Source organism: Macaca fascicularis, chromosome 6 (assembly GCF_037993035.2).
Source record: "Macaca fascicularis isolate 582-1 chromosome 6, T2T-MFA8v1.1".
Lineage (NCBI taxonomy): Eukaryota > Metazoa > Chordata > Mammalia > Primates > Cercopithecidae > Macaca > Macaca fascicularis.
Genome location: NC_088380.1, coordinates 103,778,121 through 103,800,285, shown reverse-complemented (window position 1 = coordinate 103,800,285; position 22,165 = coordinate 103,778,121). Strand labels below are relative to the sequence as shown.

The 22,165-nt window shown below is 35.8% G+C and overlaps 1 pseudogene; it reads right to left on the bottom strand.

Moving 5' to 3' along the window:
- Positions 1–18,434, bottom strand: part of LOC102133061 (YTH domain-containing family protein 1 pseudogene) — a 32,520-nt pseudogene extending 14,086 nt beyond the window's left edge.
- Positions 18,435–22,165: the final 3,731 nt, after the last annotated feature.

The window sequence follows — 22,165 nt, the reverse complement described above, 5'->3', positions numbered from 1 at the left end:
AAGCTGACTGGGGCAGAAGCGGTACCCCAGCACAGCAGAGCTGCTCTATGAAAGGCATGGCCAGACTGCTTCTTTAAGTGCCTTCCCAATTCTGTATCTCCTCACTGGGCAGAATCTCCCAACCAGGTCCTCCAGCCACCCCTGCTGGTGTTCTCTGTCTGACAGATATTTGAATTCTCCCAGGGATGGAGTTCTCAGGAATAGGGGTAGGATGACAGCTTTGCTGTTTGTGTGACTGAGCCATTTCAGTCTGTGGGCTTTGGAGAATACAAACAAACCAGGGTCAGAGGAGATCCCCCAACACAGCACAGCTGCTCTACCAAAATGTGGCCAGACTACTTCTTTGAATGGGTCCCCAATCCTGTTTCTCCTGACTAGATAAGACTTCCCAGCAGGGGTCTCCATCTACTTCATACAGGTGCTTTCAGCCAGCAGCACCTCCATACCTCTCTGGGCTGGAGGTCCCAGAGGAAGGAGCAGGCTGCCATCTTTCCTGTTTTGCAGGCTTCACTGGTGATACCTCCAGGTGGTGAAAAAATACAAGGCAACTAGGGACTGGAGCAGACCCCCAGCAAACCATAGCAGCCCTATGGAAAAGTAGCCAGACTATTAAAAGAAAAAGAAAAAAAAAAATCGAAAGGTCAGCAGCCTCAGAGATTTAAAGTAGATAAGCCCAAAAAGATGAGAAAGAATCAGTGCAAAAACACTGAAAACTCAAACAGAGTTCCCTCTTTCCTCCAAATTACTGCATCATCTCTCCAGCAAGGATTCAAAACTGGGCTGAGGGTGAGATGGCTGAAATGACAGAAGTAGAACTCAGAAAATGGATAAAAACAAACTTCACTGACCTTAAGAAGCACCTTGTAACCCAATGCAATGAAGCTAAAAATCATGATAAGACATTATATGAGCTGACAAACAAAATACAGTATAGAGAAGAATGTAACTGAGCTGGTAGGGCTAAAAAAATACAATAAAAGAATTTAATAATGCAATCACAAGTATTAATAGCAGAATAGACCAAGTGGAGGAAAGAATCTTAGAGCTTGAAGACTGTCTTTCTGAAGAAGACAGGCAGACAAGAATAGAGAAAAATGAATGAACAGAAATGGTCAAAACCTCTGAGAAATATGGGATTATGTAAAGAGACTGAATCTATGACTGATTAGTGTACCTTAAAGAGATTAGGAGAATGAAAGGTGGAAAATATATTTCAGGATATCATCCATGAGAAATTCCCCAACTTAGCCAGGCAGGCCAACATTCAAATTCAGGAAATGCACAGAACCCCAGTTAAGTTACTCCACAAGAAGATCATTTCCAAGACACATCATCATCAGAAACTCCAGTGTCAAAATGAAAAACAAAAAAAAAATGTAAGGGCAGTTAGAGTGAGAGGCCAGAACACCTACAAAGGGAGGCCCATCAGACTGCCAACAGTCCTCTCAGTGGAAACCCTACAAGCCAGAAGAGACTGGGGACCAATATTCAAATTTCTTAAAGAAAAGAAATTCCAATCCAGAATTTCATATCTGGCCAAACCAAGCTTCATAAACAAAAAAGATATGAGAGCTTTTTCAAACAAGCAAATGCTGAGGGAAGTCGTTACCACCAGACCTGCCTTACAAGAGTTCCTAAAGGAAGAACTAAATATGGAAAGGAAAGATCATTATCAGCCACTACAAAACCATGCTGAAGTACACAGACCAGTGACACTATAAAGCAACCACATAAACAAGTCTGAAAAATAACAAGCTAACATCATGCCAGGATCAAATCTATGCATATCAATACTAACCTTAAATGTAAATAGGCTAAATACCCCAATTAAAAGACATGGAGTGGCAAGCTGGTTAAAGAACCAAGACCCATTGGTATGCTGTCTTCAAGAGACTCATCTCACATGCAGTAACACATGTAGGCTCAAAATAAAGGGACGGAAGAAAATCTACCAAGAAAATTGAAAACCAAAAAATGCAGGGGTTGCAATCCTAGTTTCTGACAAAACAGATGTTAAACCACAAAGATCAAAAGAGACAAAGAAGGGCATTCATTACATAATGGCAATTCAACAAGAAGACCTAACCAGGAGTACCCAGATTCATAAAACAATTTCTTAGACAACTTCAAAGAGACTTAGATTCCCATACAATAATAGTGGGAGACTTTAACACTTCAATGACAATATTAGACAGATTATTGAGACAGAAAAGTAACAAAGATATTCAGAACCTGAATTCAGTTCTGGGTCAAATGGACATGATAGATACCTATGAACTCTCTACCCCAAAACAACATTCTTCTCCTCAGCACTTGGTACTGCTCTAAAATCAATCACATAATCAGAAGTAAAACACTCCTCAGCAAATGCAAAACAACTGAAATCATAACAGTTCCTCGGACCACAGTATGATCAAATTAGAACTCAAGACTAAGAAATTCACTCAAAACCATACAATTGCATGGAACTTGAATAATCTGCTCCTCAATGACTTTTGGGTAAATAATAAAATTAAGACAAAAATTAAGAAGTTCTTTGGAACCAATGAGAACAAAAATGCAACATACAAGAAATTCTGTGACACAGCTAAAGCAGTGTTAAGAGGAAAATTTATAGCACTAAGTGCCCACATCAAAAAGTTGGAAAGATCTCAAGTTAATAACCTAAAATCACAACTAAAAGAACTAGAGAACCAAGAGAAAACAAATTCAAAAACTAACAGAAGACAAGAAGTGACCAAAATCAGGTTGAAATGAAGGAGATAGACACACACACACACACACACACACACACACACACACACACAAATTCAAAAAATGAGCAAGTCCAGGGGCTGGGGTAAAAAAAAAAAAAAAAAAAAAAAAAAACTAAAAAATTGACAGACTGCTAACTAGACTAATAAAGAAGAAAGAAGAGAATATTCAAATACAAAAAAAAAATCAGAAATTAGAAGACAGATATTACCATTGACCACACAAAAATACAAATAAACATTGGAGAATATTATAAACACCACTATGCAAATAAACTAGAAAATCTAGAAGAGATGAATAAATTCCTGGACACATTCACCATCCAAAGACTGAACCAGGAATAAATTAAAACCCTGAGTGGACCAATAATGAGTTGTGAAATTGAAGCAGTGTAAATAGCTTACCAAAAATAACAACAACAAAAATTTTTTAAAAGCCCAGAACAAGATGGATTTACAGCTGGATTCTACCAGATGTGCAAAAAAGAGCTGGTACCATTTCTGCTGAAACTGTTCCAAAAAACTGAAAAGGAGGGACTCTTCTCTATCTCACTCTATGAGGCCTGCATCAACCTTGTACCAAAACCTGGCAGAGATACAACAAAAACAGAAAACTTTAGGCAAATATTCTTGATGAACATTGATGCAAAAATCCTCAAAAAGTACTGGCAAACAGAATCCAGCAACACATCAAAAGCATATCCATACAATCAAGTAGGCTTCATCCCCGGGATGCACGGTTGCTTCAACCTACACAAATCAATAAATGTGATTCATCACATAAGCAGAACTAAAGAAAAAAGATGCATGATTACCTCAATAGATGCAGAAAAGGCCTTCGATAAAATTCAACATCACTTCAGGTTAAAAACTCTCAATAAAGTAGATATTGAAGGAAGAAACATAACTCAAAGTGATAAGAGCCATCTATGACAAACCCACAGCCTCCATTATACTGACTGGGCAAAAGCTGGAAGCATTCGCCTTGAAAATCAACACAAGACAAGAATGCCCTCTCTCACCACTCCTTTTCAACATAATATTTGAAGTTCTGGCCAGAACAATTAGGCAAGAGAAAGGAATAAAGGGCATCAAATAGGAAGACAGGAAGTCAAACTATCCCTGTTTCAGATGACATAATCCTATATCTAGAAAACCCCATTATCTCAGCCCAAAAGCTTCTTAAGCTGATAAGCAATTCCAGCGAAGTTTCAGAATACAGAATCAATGTGCAAAAGTTGCTAGCATTCCTAAGCACCAACAGCAGTGAAGCCAAGAGTCAAATCATGAATGAACTCCCATTCATAATTGCCACAAAAATAATAAAATACATAGGAGTATAGCTAACTAGGGAAATGAAAGCTATCTACAAGAAGTGCAAACCACTGCTCAAAGAAATCAGAGATGACATATACAAATGAAAAATGATTTCATGCTCATAGATAGGAAGATAAATATTGTGAAAATGACCATACTGTCCAAAGCAATTCACAGATTCAATGCTATCCCCATTAAACTACCACTGACATTCTTCACAGAATTAGAAAAAGAAAAAAAACTATTTTAAAATTCATATGGAACCACAAAGAGTCTGAATAACCAAGGCAATCCTAAGCAAAAAGAACAAAGCCAGAGGCATCCCACTACCCAACTTCAAACCATACTACAGGGCTACAGTAAGAAAAAGAGTGTTATACTAGTACAAGAGACACATAGACCAATGGAAGAAAATAGAAAACCCAGAAGTAAGACTGCACATCCTACAAATATCTGATCTTCAACAAACCTGACAAAAACAAACAATTGGCAAAGGGCTCCCTATTCAATAAATGGTGCTGGAATAACTGGATAGCTATATGCAGAAGATTGAAACTAGACCCCTTCCTTACACCATATACAAAAATTAACTCAAGATGAATTAAAGACTTAAGTGTAAAGCCCAAAACTATAAAAACCCTGCAAGACAACATAGGCAATACCATCAACTATATATGATTTTGTTGATCATCTGCCTTACATTACTGGAATCTAAGCTCCATGCAGGCAGGTATTTTTATGTCATTTGTTCATCAAAGCACCTAGAACAGTGCATGACACATAAAAGGCACTCTATAATTATTTGGTGAATGAATGCATTCATTAATAAATTATCCCCTTGCTCTCCCACAAGATCAGGTTGCTTTTTTTTTTTTTTTTTTTTTTTAACTTTAAGTTCTAGGGTGCATGTGCACAATATGCAGGCTTGTTACATAGGTATACAAGTGCCATGTTAGTTTGCTGCACCCATTAACTCATCATTTACATTGAGTATTTCTCCTAATGCTATCCCCACCCCATGACAGGCCCCCGTGTGTGATGTTCCCCTCCCTGTGTCCAAGTGTTCTCATTGTGCAATTCCCACCTATGAGTGAGAAAATGTGGTGTTTGGTTTTCTTGTGATAGTTTGCTGAGAATGATGGTTTCCAGCTTCATCCATGTCCCTGCAAAGGACACGAACTCATCCTTTCTAAAGGCTGCATAGTATTCCATGGTATATATGTACCACATTTTCTTAAACCAGTCTCTCATTGATGTACATTTGGGTTGATTCCAAGTCTTTGCTATTGTGAATAGTGTCGCAATAAACATATGTATACATGTGTCTTTACAGTAGCTTGATTTACAATCCTTTGGGTATATATCCAGTAATGGGATAGCTAGGTCAAACAGTATTTCTAGTTCTAGATCTTGGAGGAATGACCACACTGTCTTCCACAATGGTTGAACTAATTTACACTCCCACCAACAGAGTAAAAGTGTTCCTATTTCTCCACATCCTCTCCAGCATCTGTAGTTTCCTGACTTTTTAATGATCGCCATTCTAACTGGTGTTAGATGGTATCTCATTGTGGTTTTGATTTGCATTTCTCTGGTGACCAGTGATGATGAACATTTTTTCATTGTCTGTTGGCTGCATAAATGTGTTCTTTTGAGAACTGTCTGTTCATACCCTTTGCCCACTTTTTGATGGGGTTGTTTGCTTTTTTTCTTGCAAATTTGTTAAGGTTCTTTGTGGATTCTGGATATTAGCCTTTTGTCAGATGGGTAGATTGCAAAAATGTTTTCCCATTTTGTAGGTTACCTGTTCACTGATGGTAGTTTCTTTTGCTGTGCAGAAGCTCTTTAGTTTAGTTAGATCCCATTTGTCAATTTTGGCTTTTGTTGCCATTGCTTTTGATGTTTTAGTCATGAAGTCCTTGCCCATGCCTATGTCCTGAATGGTATTGCCTAGGTTTTCTTCTAGGAATTTTATGGTTCCAGGTCTAACACTTAAGTCTTTAATCCATCTTGAATTAATTTTTGTATAAGGTGTGAGGAAGGGATCCAGTTTCAGCTTTCTACATATGGCTAGCCAGTTTTCCCAACACCATTTATTAAATAGGGGATCCTTTCCCCATTGCTTGTTTTTGTCAGGTTTGTCAAAGATGAGATGGTTGTAGATGTGTGATGTTACTTCTGAGGCCTCTGTTCTGTTCCATTGGTCTATGTATCTGTTTTGGTACCAGTACTATGCTGTTTTGATTACTGTAGCCTTGTAGTATAGTTTGAAGTCAGGTAGCGTGATGCCTGCAACTTGTTCTTTTGGCTTAGGATTGTCTTGGCAATGTAAGCTCTTTTTTTGTTCTATATGAACTTTAGAGTATTTTTTTCCAATTATGTAAAGAAAGTCATTGGTAGCTTGATGGGGATAGCAATGAATCTATAAATTACCTTGGGCAGTATGGTCATTTTCATGATATTGATACTTCCTATCCATGAGCATGGAATATTCTTCCATTTGTTTGTGTCCTCTTTTATTTCACTGAGCAGTGGTTTGTAGTTCTCCTTGAAGAGGTCCTTCACATCCCTTGAAAGTTGGATTCCTAGGTATTTTATTCCCTTAGTAGCAATTGTGAATGGGAGTTCACTCATGATTTGGCTCTCTGTTTTTCTGTTATTGGTGTTTAGAAATGCTTGTGATTTTTGCACATTGATTTTGTATCTTGAGACTTTGCTGAAGTTGCTTATCAGCTTAAGCAGATTTGGGGCTGAGACAATGGGGTTTTCTAAATATACAATCATGTCATCTGTAAACAGGGACAATTTGACTTTCTCTTTTCCTAATTGAATATCCTTTATTTATCTCTCTTGCGCGATTGCTCTGGACAGAGATTCCAACACTATGTTGAATAGGAGTGGTGAGAGAGGGCATCCCTGTCTTGTGCTGATTTTCAAAGGGAATGCTTCCAGTTTTGGCCCAGTCAGTAAGATATTGGCTGTGGGTTTGTCATAGATAGTTCTTATTATTTTGAGATATATTCCATCAATACCTAGTTTATTAAGATTTTTTAGCATGAAGGGCTTTTAAATTTTGTCAAAGGCCTTTTCTGCATCTATTAAGATAATCATGTGGGTTTTGTCATTGGCTCTGTTTATGTGATGGATTACATTTATTGATTTGCATATGTTGAACAAGCCTTGCATCCCAGGGATGAAGCCAACTTGATCGTGGTGGATTAGCTTTTTGATGTGCTGCTGGATTCGGTTTGCCAGTATTTTATTGAGGATTTTCGCGTCAATGTTCATGAGGGATATTGGTCTAAAAGCAGACCTAATAGACATCTACAGAACTCTCCACCCCAAATCAACAGAATATACTTTCTTCTCAGCACCACATAGCCCTTATTCCAAAATTGACCACATAGTTGGAAGGAAAGCACTCCTCAGCAAATGTAAAAGAACAGAAACCACAACAAACTGTCTCTCAGACCACAGTGCTATCAAACTAGAACTCAGGATTAAGAAACTCACTCAAAACCACACAACTACATGGAAACTGAAAAACCTGCTCCTGAATGACTACTGGGTACATAAAAAAATTAAAGCAGTAATAAAGATGTTCTTTGAAACCAATGAGAACAAAGACACAATGTTCCAGAATCTCTGGAATACATTTAAGGTAGTGTGTAGTGGGAAATTTATAACACCAAATGCCCACAGGAGAAAGCAGGAAAGATCTAAAATCAACATGCTAACATCACAATTAAAAGAACTAGAAAAGCAACAGCAAACAAATTCAAAAGCTAACAGAAGGCAAGAAATAACTATGATGAGAGCAGCACTGAAGGAGATAGAGACACAAAAAAACCCTTCAAAAAATCAATGAATCGGGAGCTAGTGTTTTGAGAAGATCAACAAAATTGACAGACCACTAGCAAGACTAATAAAGAAGAAAAGAGATAAGAATCAAATAGATTCAATAAAAAATGATAAAGGGGATATCACCACTGATCCCACAGAAATACAAACTACCATCAGAGAATACTATAAACACCTCTGCGCAAACAAACTAGAAAATCTAGAAGAAATGAATGAATTCCTGGACACATACACCCTCCCAACACTAAACCAGGAAGAAGTTGAATCTCTGAATAGACTAGTAACAGGCTCTGAAATTGACACAATAATTAATAGCCTACCATCCAAAAAAAGTCCAGGACCAGACGGATTCACAGCCGAATTCTACTAGAGGTAGAAAGAGGAGTTGGTAGCATTCCTTCTGAAAGTATTCCAATAAATGGAAAAACAGAGAATCCTCCCTAACTCATTTTATGAGGCCAGCATCATCCTGATACCAAAGCCTGGCAGAGACACAACAACAACAACAACAAAAAATCAGGTTTTTTTATTAACTGCATTATTCCCATCTACAAACTAAAAGGACAAGGAGGTTGAGTTTTTATTCTATATGTGATGGGAAATCATTGAAGGAAGTAATGGCAATGACATGAGCTGATCCAAATTTTAAAAACACTGCCCTCATTTATTTATAGAGATAAAATTTCTAAGAAGCCTGAAACAGGAGCAGGAAGATGAAGCCCAGAAACCACTATTAAATCAGCATCAGAATTACATACATAAAACTAAAAAACCATTTGGAGAATATATTGTCAACAGACATAGCACAACAAATATGACAAGTTGCTTTTATTGGTATTTCGTATTATGCCAAATTGTGAACCATGTTTAGCAATAATTATAATAGTACAACATTAATACTTATATTAGGTCATTGCTCATGGTTAATGAACATGTGAATACACCCTCTTCTGTATATTTCTCTCCAGAAAGCAAACAAACTATAGACCAATACCATTAAAAATGGGGTACATGTTACTCTCTGAAACGCAAAATATTTTCTTATATTCATATTGGAGGTATATTGCATGTTTATATGTCACTCACCTTAAAGCTATTTTAGAAGTCAGTCATAAACACCAAAAAACATAAATTCTAATATGGAAAAACTAGTCTTTAAATACAAAAACAAAATATTAAAAAGTCAATTAATGCTTTTTTTAGTTCCTTCTTTTTTTACTCAGATTGCAGGTTTGAACATGTATTTTAACATTTTAAATTATTCTAACACAGTGATCAATATCATTTTTTCATAGTTGCTAATTATAAAATAGAAGTAGGAAATACTATGTACAGAAGGAATTCTTTTATGATTCAGTATCAAAAGATTTCTGGAGAGAAGGAAGGAGGAGAAGGGCTTCACATGCTATTCTGTATTTTTCCTCATTCACTTCACTGACCTTTACTCAAAACCAACAGCAAGAGGAAACAAAGAGGAAACAAAGGTAGAAACAACCCCAGGGACACAGGCAGCTGGAAAATAAAACCCCTGCATGATCTTTAGATATGCAAGTAACTTTCAAGCTGCAAACACAAGGAGAATAATAAAACATTCCCTGTGCAGCTATATTATTTAGCTGTCAGATACACATATGCCTAATTTACCTGCGCAGAACAGGCAAACCACCTGAAAGGAATGGCTGACGAGAGCCTGCAACAAAACAAGCATGACAGAAGAGGCTCAATTTCAATAGAGACAATTTAAGATGAGTTCCGAATATTGTCATGTGATTAAGATTAGTCTTTTATGAAAAAATAATGATCATTATATAAATCTTACATACTAGAAAAGTATTTTCTGCTACAATTTACACAAATATAGGTGCTTATATCATTTTAAAAATTAAGCCAGTTTTATGCTAAATGAAAGCAACCAAGTTATTCTTTTGTATTTTTTAAATTCATGCACTTAGAATTTCTTCATACAATAAGGGGGTCCTATTTAAATTTACAGAACTTAGAAGGGAGGTGATCTAAAATCTTATGAACAACTTAGCACTTTCTCTTGTGCTGATTTTTGTAGTTTTGTTTTTTTGTGTGTGTTTGTTTTCAGACACATTTTACAACATTTTTTCTGGCAAAAGTAATATACACTTTCAAAAGATGGGAAACTTTAGGAAGCACATTTCCACATCAGAGATTATAGCTCCTTAACTTCGACCCCTTATCCTCCCAAATTCATATTTCTCATTGTTTTTCTAAAACAATTCACTAATATTAATCAAGATCTTGCTCAGGATAACTCAGGTAATGTGATTCTTCCAGTTTTGTTATTTTTGCTCAGGATAACTTATTAAAACTTAGTTCGCATTGATTCCACATTCATTGAACTTCTTTCTGAATGACTTTCAAATTGGAATGCCTGAAGATGAGGGGAAATGAGAATCACATCATCATGGCCATAAGACTAGCAGAAAATTAACTCACACACTGCTCAGGTTTTGCATGCACCAAAAACCTCAGCAATCACCACTAAAGAACTAATCCATGTAACCAAAAACCACCTGATCCCAAAAAATTATTGAAATAAAAAAAATAAGAAGCCCTAAAAGATCTTAATATATATATATATGTTTCAAAAATGCAAACTTTTAAATTAGTATTTTCTAGGCCATCAATTGCTATTAATATGCATCCCACAAAATATATGATCTGTACCCCAGAAACAAAGCATCAATAACAAGCATTCCCAGATTAATAAATCCTTACTAGGTTTGTCTCCAACTAAAAGACTGAGTCATCTGAGATCTATAATGAGATTTTTCTAAAGAAATATATTTTATCTGAAAATAGCCTAAAAATCTCTATTAATATCAATATAGCTTAATAGAATTGCCACTGCATAAACATGTAATTGTATCCATTGTTATTATTTCAAAATATTATATTTTCTATTTGACTGGTATCTCATTGTAGTTTTGACTAACATTTCTCTTATGAGAATGATATTAAGGAGTTTTTCATATGTCTGGCATTTATACATCCTCTTTTGAGAAATGTCTATTAAAATCTTTTGCCTATTTTTAAAACAGATTATTACATTTTTTTCCTATAGAGTTGTTTGAGCACTTTATATCTTCTGGTTATTAATCCTTTGTCAGATGGGCAGTTTGCAAATATTTTCTTCCATTGTGTGAGTTGTCTTTTCACTTCATTGTTTTCCTTGCTGTGCAGATGCTTTTTAACTTTATGTGGTCCCATTTGTTCATTTTTGGTTTGGTTGTCTGTGCCTGTGGATTATTACTCAAGAAGTTTTTGCCCAGAGCAATGACCTGGAGATTTTCTCCAACGTTTTCTTGTAGCAGTTTCATAGTTTGAATTTCTTTGATTTAAGTCTGCAATCCATTTTGATTTGATTTTTGCATATGACAAAAGGTAGGGGTCTAGTTTCATTCTTCTGCATATGGATATTCGGTTTTCCCAGCACCATTTATTGAAGAGACTATCTCTTCCCCAGCTTATGTTCTTGGAACCTGTGTCAAAAATGAGTCCACTGTAAGTGTATCAATTTGTTTCTGGGTTCTCTCTTATGTTCTATTGGTCCATGTGTCTGTTTTTTGCCAGTACCATGCTGTTTTGGTTACCATTGCTCAGCAGGGTAATTTGAACTCAGGTAATGTGATTCTTCTAGTTTTGTTATTTTTGCTCAGGATAACTTAGACGATTCTGGGTATTTTGTGGTTCCATGTAAATTTTAGAATTATTTTTTAAATTTCTGTGAAGAATGTTCTTGATATTTTGATAGGGATTACATTGAATCTGTAGTTTGCTTTGGGTAATATGAGCATTTTAACAATATTGATTCTTCCAACCCATGGACTTGGAATATTTTTCCATTTGTTCATGCCTTACAACTTCTTCCATCAGTGTTTTATGGTTTTCATTGTAGAGATCTTTCATTTCTTTGGTTAATTCCTAGGTATCTAATTTTATTTGTAGCTATTGTTAAAATTATTTTCTTGATTTCTTTTTAAGATTGTAGTTGTCATACACAAAAACTATTGATGTTTGTATGTTTATTTGTATTCTGCAACATTACTAAATGTTTATCAGTTCTAAGTGTTTTTTGGTGGAGTCTTAGGTTTTTCCCAATATAAAATCTTATTGTCTTCAAACAAGGATAATATGACTTCTTCCATTCCAATTTGGATGCCCTTTATTTTTTTTCTCTCGTCTAATTGTTCTAGCTAGGAATTCCAGTACTGTGTTGAATACCAGTGGTAAAAGTGAGTATCCTTGATGTGTTCTAGATCTTGGAGGAAAGGCTTTCAGTTTTTCCCCATTCAGTGCAATATTAACTATGAGTCTGTCATATATGGCTTTTATCACTTTGAGGTATGTTCCTTCTATACCCAGTGTTTTGATGATTTCTATCATTAAGCTATGCTGAATGCTGTCAAATGCTTTTTCAGCATCAAATAAAATGATCATATGGGTTTTATCCTCTATTCTGTAGATGTATTCCAATTGATTGATTTGTATATGCTAAACCATCTTTGCATTCCTGGATAAATCGCACTTAGTCATGCTGAATGTCTTTAGTGTGTTCTTGTATTAGTGTAGTTTTCTTTTTGATTTGTCTTTGTCTAGTTTTGGTATCAGAGTAATATTGGCCTCATAAAATGAGACTGGAAGTATTCCCTCCTCCTGTAATTTTTGAAATAGTTTAAGTAGAATTGGTATTAGTTCTTTAAACATTTGGTAGAATTCAGCAGTGAAGCAATTGGGTCCTGGGCTTTTCCTTGCAAGATGGCTTTTTACTATAGCTTAAATCACATTAATTGTCATTAGTGTGATCAGTTTTTGGATTTCTTCATTGTTCAATCTTGGTAGGTTGTATGTGTCTAGGTATTCATCCATTTCCTCTAAATTTTCCAATTTATTGGCATGTAGTTGCTAGTAGTATCTACTAATGATCCTTTGAATTTCTCCTTTTCCACCTCTAATTTTATTCATTTGGGTCCACTATTTTTTCTTGGTCTGGCTAAAAGTTTGTCTGTTTTGTTTAACTTTTCAAAAAACAAACTTTTTGTTTCATTGATCTTTTGTCTTGTTTTCTTCATTTTAATTTCATTTATGTCTTCTCTGATCTATAATATTTCTTTTATTCTACTAATTTGGGGGCTTGTTTTGTTCTTGCTTTTGTAATTCTTTAATATGCATCAATTAGGTTGCTTATGTGAAGTTTTTCTCTTTTTTCCTTTTTCCAATGTAGCCACTTATAGCCATAAATTTTCCTCTTACTACTGTTTTACTGTATCCCATAGGTTTTGATGTGTTCTGTTCCCATTATCACTTGTTTCAAGAAATTTTTCCATTGTTTTCATAATTTCTTTATTGGCCCACTAGTCATTCAGGAGCATATTGTTTTTAATTTTGATGTGTTTGTATGTTTCCAAAATTCCTCTTATTATTAATTAGTAGTTTCATTCCATTGTGGTCAAAGAAGATGCTTAACATAATTGCAAGAATTCCCTGGATTACCAGGCAGAGACTCTTGTCCTCTCCTCTTGCTTTCTCCCTAACAAATGGAGTCCCTCTCTCAGTGCTGAGCCAACCAGAGCTGTGGATGGAGTGACACAAGCACTCCTGTGGCCACCATCACTGGGACTGCACTGGGTCAGACCTGAAGCCAGCACAGCACAGGGTCTTTCCCAAGCCCACTGTTACTACTACCTGGCTACCACCTATGTGTGCTAAAGGCCCCAGTGCTCTATAATCAACAGTTGGTGAAGTTAATCAGGCTTATGTCCTTCTCTTCAGGGCAGTGAGTTCTCCTGGGCCCTGGGTGGATCAAGAGATGCCATCTTGGGGCCAGGGACTAGAGTCAAAAACCTTAGACATCTACCTGGTATCCTATTCTACTGCAGCTGAGCTGGAACTCAAACCATGAGATGTAGCCCCTTCCACTATTTCCTTCCCTTTCCACAGGCAGAGGAGTTTCACCCTGTAACCACCACCACCACAGGCTCATGATGAGTACTGAAGACTACTGTTAATGTTCATTTAAGGCCCAAGGTCTCTTAATTTAGCTTGTGGTGAATGCCAGGCCTAAAAATCACACTTCAGGGAAGTGGGCTCCCTTCTGGTTCAGAGCGCATCCAGAAATGCCATCCAAGAGCCAAATGCCTTGAAATGAGAACCCCAAGAGTCCACTTAGTGCTCTATACCCCTGTGGCCAAGCTGGTACCTGAGATGCAAGACAAAACCCTTTTACTTTTCTCTGTGCTTTTCTCAAGCAGATGGAGTCTCTTACCACAACCACCACAGTTAGGAATGTGCTGGGTCTCATCTAAAGCCAGAAAGTCTCAGCTTTTCCCCCAAGGCCCATAATTATTTCTGCTAGTTATTCAAGGCCCAAGGGATCTTTAGTCAGCAGGTGTTGGGTCCCGCCAGGACTAGGCCCTTCCCTTCAAGACAGCAAGTTCCTTTCTGGCCCAGTGTTTGCCTAGAAATATTGTCCGGGAACTAGGACCTGGAAGGGAGATCTCACATTGCTGTCTGCAGTGGCTGAGCTGGTATCCAAAATGTAAGACAAAGTCCTCTTTACTCTTCCCTCTCCTCTCTTCAAGCAAAAGGAAGAAAACTCTTTTGGAGCCATAAGTGTTGCAGCCTGGGGTTGACGGAAGAGTGGTGCAAGTACTCGTTTAGCCACCAAGGCTATTGTCTCAGTAGGTCGTGTACCTTCCAAGTCCACTGGTTCTAAGTCCAGCTCACCACTCTGACTCACCTAGGAGTTGCAGTCTTTGTGGCCTAGAAGGTCTTTCAAGTTTATTTAGGGCCCCAAGTACTTTAGTCCACAATGGCAAGGTTTGCTAGAACTCAAGCTCCAACCACTGGGATGGGTAACTCACCTTCTGCTAAGGCTACTTTATATGTTCCCTCTGTAGGCAGGCATCAGCTGAGTTCAGCCCAGTTTTGTTTTCTGCTGTGACAGGGCAGCACTGAGTTCAATGTAATATCTCAAAACTGCTCTCCTCTCTCCCTCTCCCAAAGGCATAGATTTTCTCTCAGCACCATGCAGCTGCTGCCAAGGGACGGGGGAGGGATGCTGTTGGCAATTCAGCACTGTCTTTCCGAACCTATTCAGTGCCCCTTTCAGTAATATGAAGTTACAACCAGATACTGTGTATGCTCACCTGATTTTTGGTTCTTATGAAACTGTTTTCTATATGTAGATAGTTGTTAAATGTGGTGTTCCTGTAGAAGAGATAATCAGTGAAGCCTTCTATTTGGCCATCTTGCTCTGCCCCTCTCCTAATTACTTTAATACTAATTTTCATTCAAGAAAATAGACTAGATCACCAATTTCATTTTATCCATGCTTCTAAATGAAATAAAATAATTTAATGAGTATTTTTCCTGCCTTCTAGATCACAAAGTTAGTTCAAATAAAATGTTGTAAAAAATATAAAATGTTCATGTGGTATAACAGAAAATTTCAATTTGTTACTCTTAGAATTAATTTTTGTAATGATATTGTAGCATTATATATATTTTAACAATCAAGCTAAGTAGAAACTATTCCACCCAAAAAGCAAAGCACTGTTTTAAAATGAGCTAGTTCTCACTAAGTAATATCGATTCCAATAATTACTCCCACCCACCAAATGCAAAGGTAGTGTGATTCTTGTTTTGCTTTCACGTATCTTTTCCATCAACTCTTAAAGCACCTACATTTAATACTTCTCAATGGAAATATTGTAATAACCACTCAACTCCCTTCATGATATTTCTTTCCTTTTTTTTTTCATTTTATTAGAATTTCTATTTTTTTCTTTCCTTTTTAATAAATTTGACCACTGAGTTTTAATTAAAGTTCTAGAATGCCCTGCATTGAACATGTCAACACTGTGTTCAAACCAACTTCTATGTTCCTCAGTGCCTTTACAATAAAAATCTAAATTTCAGACCAAGGCATGGAAATCTGTTGCAAATTCATTCACACTTGACTTCCAGCCATACTGTCATTAAATCTCTGAACTCTAATCAGGCCAAATGTATCATTTCCCAAATGTAAGCATGCCTATTTTTATCTCCCAATCGTGCAAGTGGCTTCATTTATATAATTTGCTGGTTGATTTAACCTGTAATGTCATACATCTAAGCATATTTAAGCCTTTAGAGAATCTATCCATCTTTCACAGCCAAACTCAATGCTCACCTTTCTGAAGCTCAATCTGTATTAGTCTTTCCTTCTTCTAAATTACCAAACCATTTTTTTAACTTATATTTATTTATATATTTATATATAATATATGTTTTATATATTTGTTTATATATTTATATATCATATAATTTATATAAAAATTTATGTATAATATATAATTTTCATATATTATATATAAATATATATAATTTTATGTATATAATATATAATTATATTAAATATATTTTTACATATATTAAATATATTTTATATATTTATTTATAATTATATATATAAATTTATAATTTATATATACTATTATATATAAATTATATATAAATTTATATATACTATTATATATAAATATATTAAATATATAAATATATTTATATATATAAATATATTAAATAAATATATATAATATATATTTATATTATATATATAATATAATATATTTTTATATATAAATATATTAAATATATTAAATAAATATATTATATATAATAAATATATATTATATAATATATAATAGTATATAATTTATATATATTATTATATATAGTAATATTATATAGTATATATATAAATATATTTAATATATTTACTATATAATATTATTATTTATATAATTTATATATTATTTATATAATTTATAATATAATTTATATAATTTATAATATATTTATATAATTTATATAATATATAATATAATTTATATATTATTTATATAATTTATATATTATTATTACTATATAATATTATATATTTAATATATATACTATATAATATTACTATATATAATAATATATATAAATTATATACTATTATATATTATATAATATATATTTATTATATATAATATATTTATTTAATATATTTAATATATTTATATATAATAGTATATATAAATTATATTATAAATATATAATAGTATATAATAGTATGTATAAATTATATTATAAATATATATAATAGTATATAATTATATATAAATTATATTATAAATATATATTATAATATATATAAAATATATTATAAATATATTAAATATATTTTTATATAATAGTATATATAAATTATATATATGTTTTATATAATTTATATATTTTATATGCCTATAAAATATATATAATTATATATCATATGTAATACAATTATATATTAATAATATAATTATAAATATATTATATAATATATAATAATAAATATATATTATTATATATAATATATATGATTATATTATTATATGTTATATATAATATATATTATATATGTATAATTTGATTTGTGATAAAAGTAACTAATAGCGTTTTTCATAAAATAGACTCTCAATAAAGGCGTGTGGTTTAATGAATTAATTATGTGGACTAAAAATGGTTCATGGGCTGTAAAAGAAATTGTGTCCAACCAGAACTTTGATAAGAGAAAGCCTGGTGATTCTAATGAAAATGCAACTCTCATGTCTCCTTTTTTAAAATTTCGTAGTCAAGAGCTAGAAACTTATTTGATTATATTTCAACTTTAACTTTAAAATGAGATTAATTATCTATGAAAATGTAAATGTATGTAATCAAACCTACATATCAAACAAACACAACAGGTAAAATCAAAATGCAGCCTTTTTGTTCCTATTACTGTTTTACCTTCTAAAAATATTTTCTTAAAAATTTAAAACAGAAAGAAGGGGCCAGCCTTCAAGCAACAGCCACCTGAGACGGCAGCCATCACGCGCTCAGGAGTAAAAGTCCCTCGCAATTTCCAACTGTTGGAAGAACTCAAAGAAGGGTAGAAAGGAGTAGCAGATGGCACAGTTAGCTGGGATCTAGAAGACATGACACTTAACAAGATGGACAGGGATGATAATTGGGCCTACAAGAACAATTTATGAAAACTGGGGTGAGCGGCTGGCAAGATGGCTGAATAGGAACAGGTCCGGTCTGCGGCTCCCAGCCACACCAATGCAGAAGGCGGGTGATTTCTGTATTTCCAACTGACGTACCCGGCTCACCACATTGTGACTGGTTAGACACTGGGTGCAGCCCATGGAGGGTAAGAGGAAGAAGGGTGGGGCATCACCTCACCTGGGAAACACAAGGGGTTGAGAAACTCCCCCCTCTACCCAAGGGGAGCTGTGAAAGACTGTGCCTTGAGGAACAGTGCACTCTAGCCCAGATACTATGCTTTTCCCACAGTCTTCACAACTCACAGGCCAGGAGATTCCTTCGGGTGCCTATGCCATCAGGGCACTGGGTTCCAAGCCCAAAACTGGGCAGCCGTTTGGGCAGATACTGAGCTAGCTGAAGTTTTTCTTTCATACCCAAGTGGCACCTGGAACACCAGTGAGACAAAAACATTCACTCCCCTGGAAAGGGGGCTGATGCCAGGGAGCCAAGTGGTCTAACTCAGCAGATCCCACCCCCACAGAGCCCAGCAAGCTAAGGTCCACTGGCTTGAAGTTCTCACTGCCAGCCCAGCAGTCTGAAGTTGACCTAGGATGCTTGAGCTTGGTGAGGGGAAAGGCGTTTGCCATTACTGAGGCTTGAGTAGGTGGTTTTCCCCTCACAGTGTAAACAAAGCTACCTGGAAGTTAGAACTGGGCAGAGCCCACCGCAGCTCAACAAAGCAGCTAGAGCCAGACTGCCTCTTTAGATTCCTCTTCTTTGGGCAGGGTATCTCTAAAAAAAGTCAGCAGCCCCAGTCAGGGGCTTATAGATAAAACCCCCATCTCCCTGGGACAGAGCACCTGAGGAAAGGGGAGGCTGTGGCGCAGCTTCAGCAGACTTAAACATCCCTGCCTGCTGGCTTTGAAGAGAGCAGCCCCGCACGATGTTTGAGCTCTGCTGAGGGACAGATTGCCTCCTCAAGTGGGTCCCTGACCCCCGTGCCTTCTGACTGGGAGACACCTCCCAGCAGGGGTTGACAGACACCACATACAGGAGTGCTCCTGCTGGTATCTGGTGGGTGCCCCTCTGGGACAAAACTTCCAGAGGAAGGAATATACAGCAATCTTTGCTGTTCTGCAGCCAACGCTGGTGATACCCAGTCAAACAGGGTCTGGAGTGAACTTCCAGCAAACTCCAGCAGACCTGAAGCAGAGAGGCCTGACTGTAAAATGAAAACTAACAAACAGGAAGGAATAGCATTAACATCAACAAAAAGGACATCCACTCAGAAACCCCATCCAAAGGTAGATAAATCAAAGACCAAAGGTAGATGAATCCATGAAGATGAGGAATAAACAGCGCAAAAAGGCCGAAAATTCCAAAAACCAGAATGCCTCTTCTCCTCCAAAGGATTACAACTCCTCACCAGCAGGGAGCAAAACGGGATGGAGAATGAGTTTGACAAATTGACAGAAATAGGCGTCAGAAGGTGGGTAATAAACTCCTCCAAGCTGAAGGAGTATGTTCTAACCCAATGCAAGGAAGCTAAGAACCTTGAAAAAAAAGGTTAGAGGAATTGCTAACTAGAATAACCAGTTTAGAGAAGAATATAAATGACCCAATGAAGCTGGAAAACAGTACAAGAACTTCGTGAAGTATACACAAATATCAATACCTGAATCAACCAAGCCAAAGAAAGGTTATCAGAGACTGAAGATCAACTTAATGAAATAAAGCATGAAGGCAAGATTAGAGAAAAAAGAATGAAAATGAATGAATAAATCCTCCAAGAAATATGGGACTATGTGAAAAGACCACACCTACGTTTGACTGGTGTACATGAAAGTGACGGGGAGAATGGAACCAAGTTGGAAAACACTCTTCAGGATATCATCCAGGAGAACTTCCCCAACCTAGCAAGAGAGGCCAACATTCAATTTCAAAAAATACAAAGAACACCATAAAGATAATGCTTGAGAAGTGCAACCCCAAGACACATAGTTGTTACATTCACCAAGGTTGAAATGAAGGAAAAAATGTTAAGAGCAGCCAGAGAGAAAGGTCGAGTTACCCACAAAGGGAAGCCCATCAGACTAACAGCAGATCTCTCTTCAGAAACCCTACAAAACAGAAGAGAGTGGGGGCCAACATTCAACATTCTTAAAGAGAAGAATTTTCAACCCAGAATTTCATATCCAGCCAAACTAAGCTTCGTAAGTGAAGGAAAAATAAAACCCTTTACACACAAGCAAATGCTGAGCGCTTTTGTCACTACCAGGCCTGTGTTACAAGAGCTCCTGAAGAGAGCATTAATATGGAAAGGAAAAGACAGTACCAGCTACAGCAAAAGCATACCAAAGTGTAAAGACCATCAACACTATGAAGAAACTGCATCAATTAATGGGCAAAATAACCAGCTAGCATCATAATGACAGGATCAAATTCACATATAACAATATAAACCTTAAATGTAAATAGGCTAAATGTTCCAATTAAAAGACAAGAGACTGGCAAATTGGATAAAGAGTCAAGACCCATCAGTGTGCTATATTCAGGAGACGCATCTTATGTGCAAAGACACACATAGGCTCAAAATAAAAGGATGGAGGAATTTTTTTTTGAGATGGAATCTCGCTGTGTTTCCCAGGCTGGAGTACAGTGGTGCGATCTCAGCTCACTGAAAGCTCCGCCTGGGATGGAGGAATATTTGCCAATCAAATGGAAAGCAAAAAAAGCAGAGATTGAAATCCTAGTCTCTGATAAAACAGACTTTCAACCAACAAAGATCAAAAGAGACAAAGAAGGGCATTACATAATGGTAAAGGGATAAATGCAACAAGAAGAGCTAACTATCCTAAATATATATGCACCCAATAAAAGAAAGCAAGTTCTTAGAGACCTACAAAGAGACCTTGACTCTCACACAATAATAGTGGGAGACTTTGACACCTCACTGTCAATATTAGAGAGATCAATGAGACAGAAAATTAACAAGGATATTCAGGACTTAAAACTCAGCTCTAGACCAAGTGGACCTAATAGACATCTACAGAACTCTACACTCCAAATCAACAGAGTATACATTCTTCTCAGCACCACATAGCACTTATTCTAAAATTGATCACATAATTGGAAGTAAAACACTCCTCAACAAATGCAAAAGAATGAAAATCATAACAAACTGTCACTCAGACCACAGTGTAATCGAATTAGAACCAAGAATTAAGAAACTCACTAAAAACCGCACAACTACATGGAAACTGAACAACCTGCTCCTGAATGACTACTGTGTAAATAATGAAATTAAGGCAGAAATAAATAAGTTCTTTGAAACCAATGAGAACAAAGACAAAATGTACCAGAATCTCTGGGACACATTTAAATCAGTGTTTAGAGGAAATTTATGGCATTAAATGCCCACAAAAGAAAGCAGGAAAGATTTAAAATCGACACTGTAGCATCACAATTAAAAGAACTAGAGAAGCAAGAGCAAACGTATTCAAAAACTAGCAGAAGACAAGAAATAACTAAAATCAGAGCAGAACTGAAGGATATAGAGACAAGAAAAACCCTTCAAAAAAATCAGTGAATCCAGGAGCTGGTATTTTGAAAACATCAACAAAATAGATAGACTGCTAGCCAGACTAATGAGAGAGAAGAATCAAACAGACGCAATAACAAATGATACAGTGGATATCACCATAGGTCCCACAGAAATATAAACTACCATCAGAGAATATTATAAACACCTCTACCCAAATAAACTAGAAAATCTAGAAGTCAAAACCGGGAAGAAGTCGAATCCCCGAATAGACCAAAAAAAAGTTCTGAAATTGAGGCAGTAATTAATAGCTTACCAACCGAGAAAAGTCTAGGACCAGATGGATTCACAGTAGAATTCTACCAGAAGTACAAAGAGGAGCTGGTACCATTCTGTCTGAACCATTCCAAACAATAGAAAAAGAGGGAATGCTCCCTAACACATCTTATAAGGCCAGCATCATCCTGATACGAAAACCACACAGACACAACAAAAAAAAAGAAAATTTCAGGCCAATATCCCTGATGAACATCAAAGTGAAAATCCTAAATGAAATCCTGGCAAACTGAATCCAGCAGCACATCGAAAAGCTAATCCACCACATTCAAGTTGGCTTAATCCC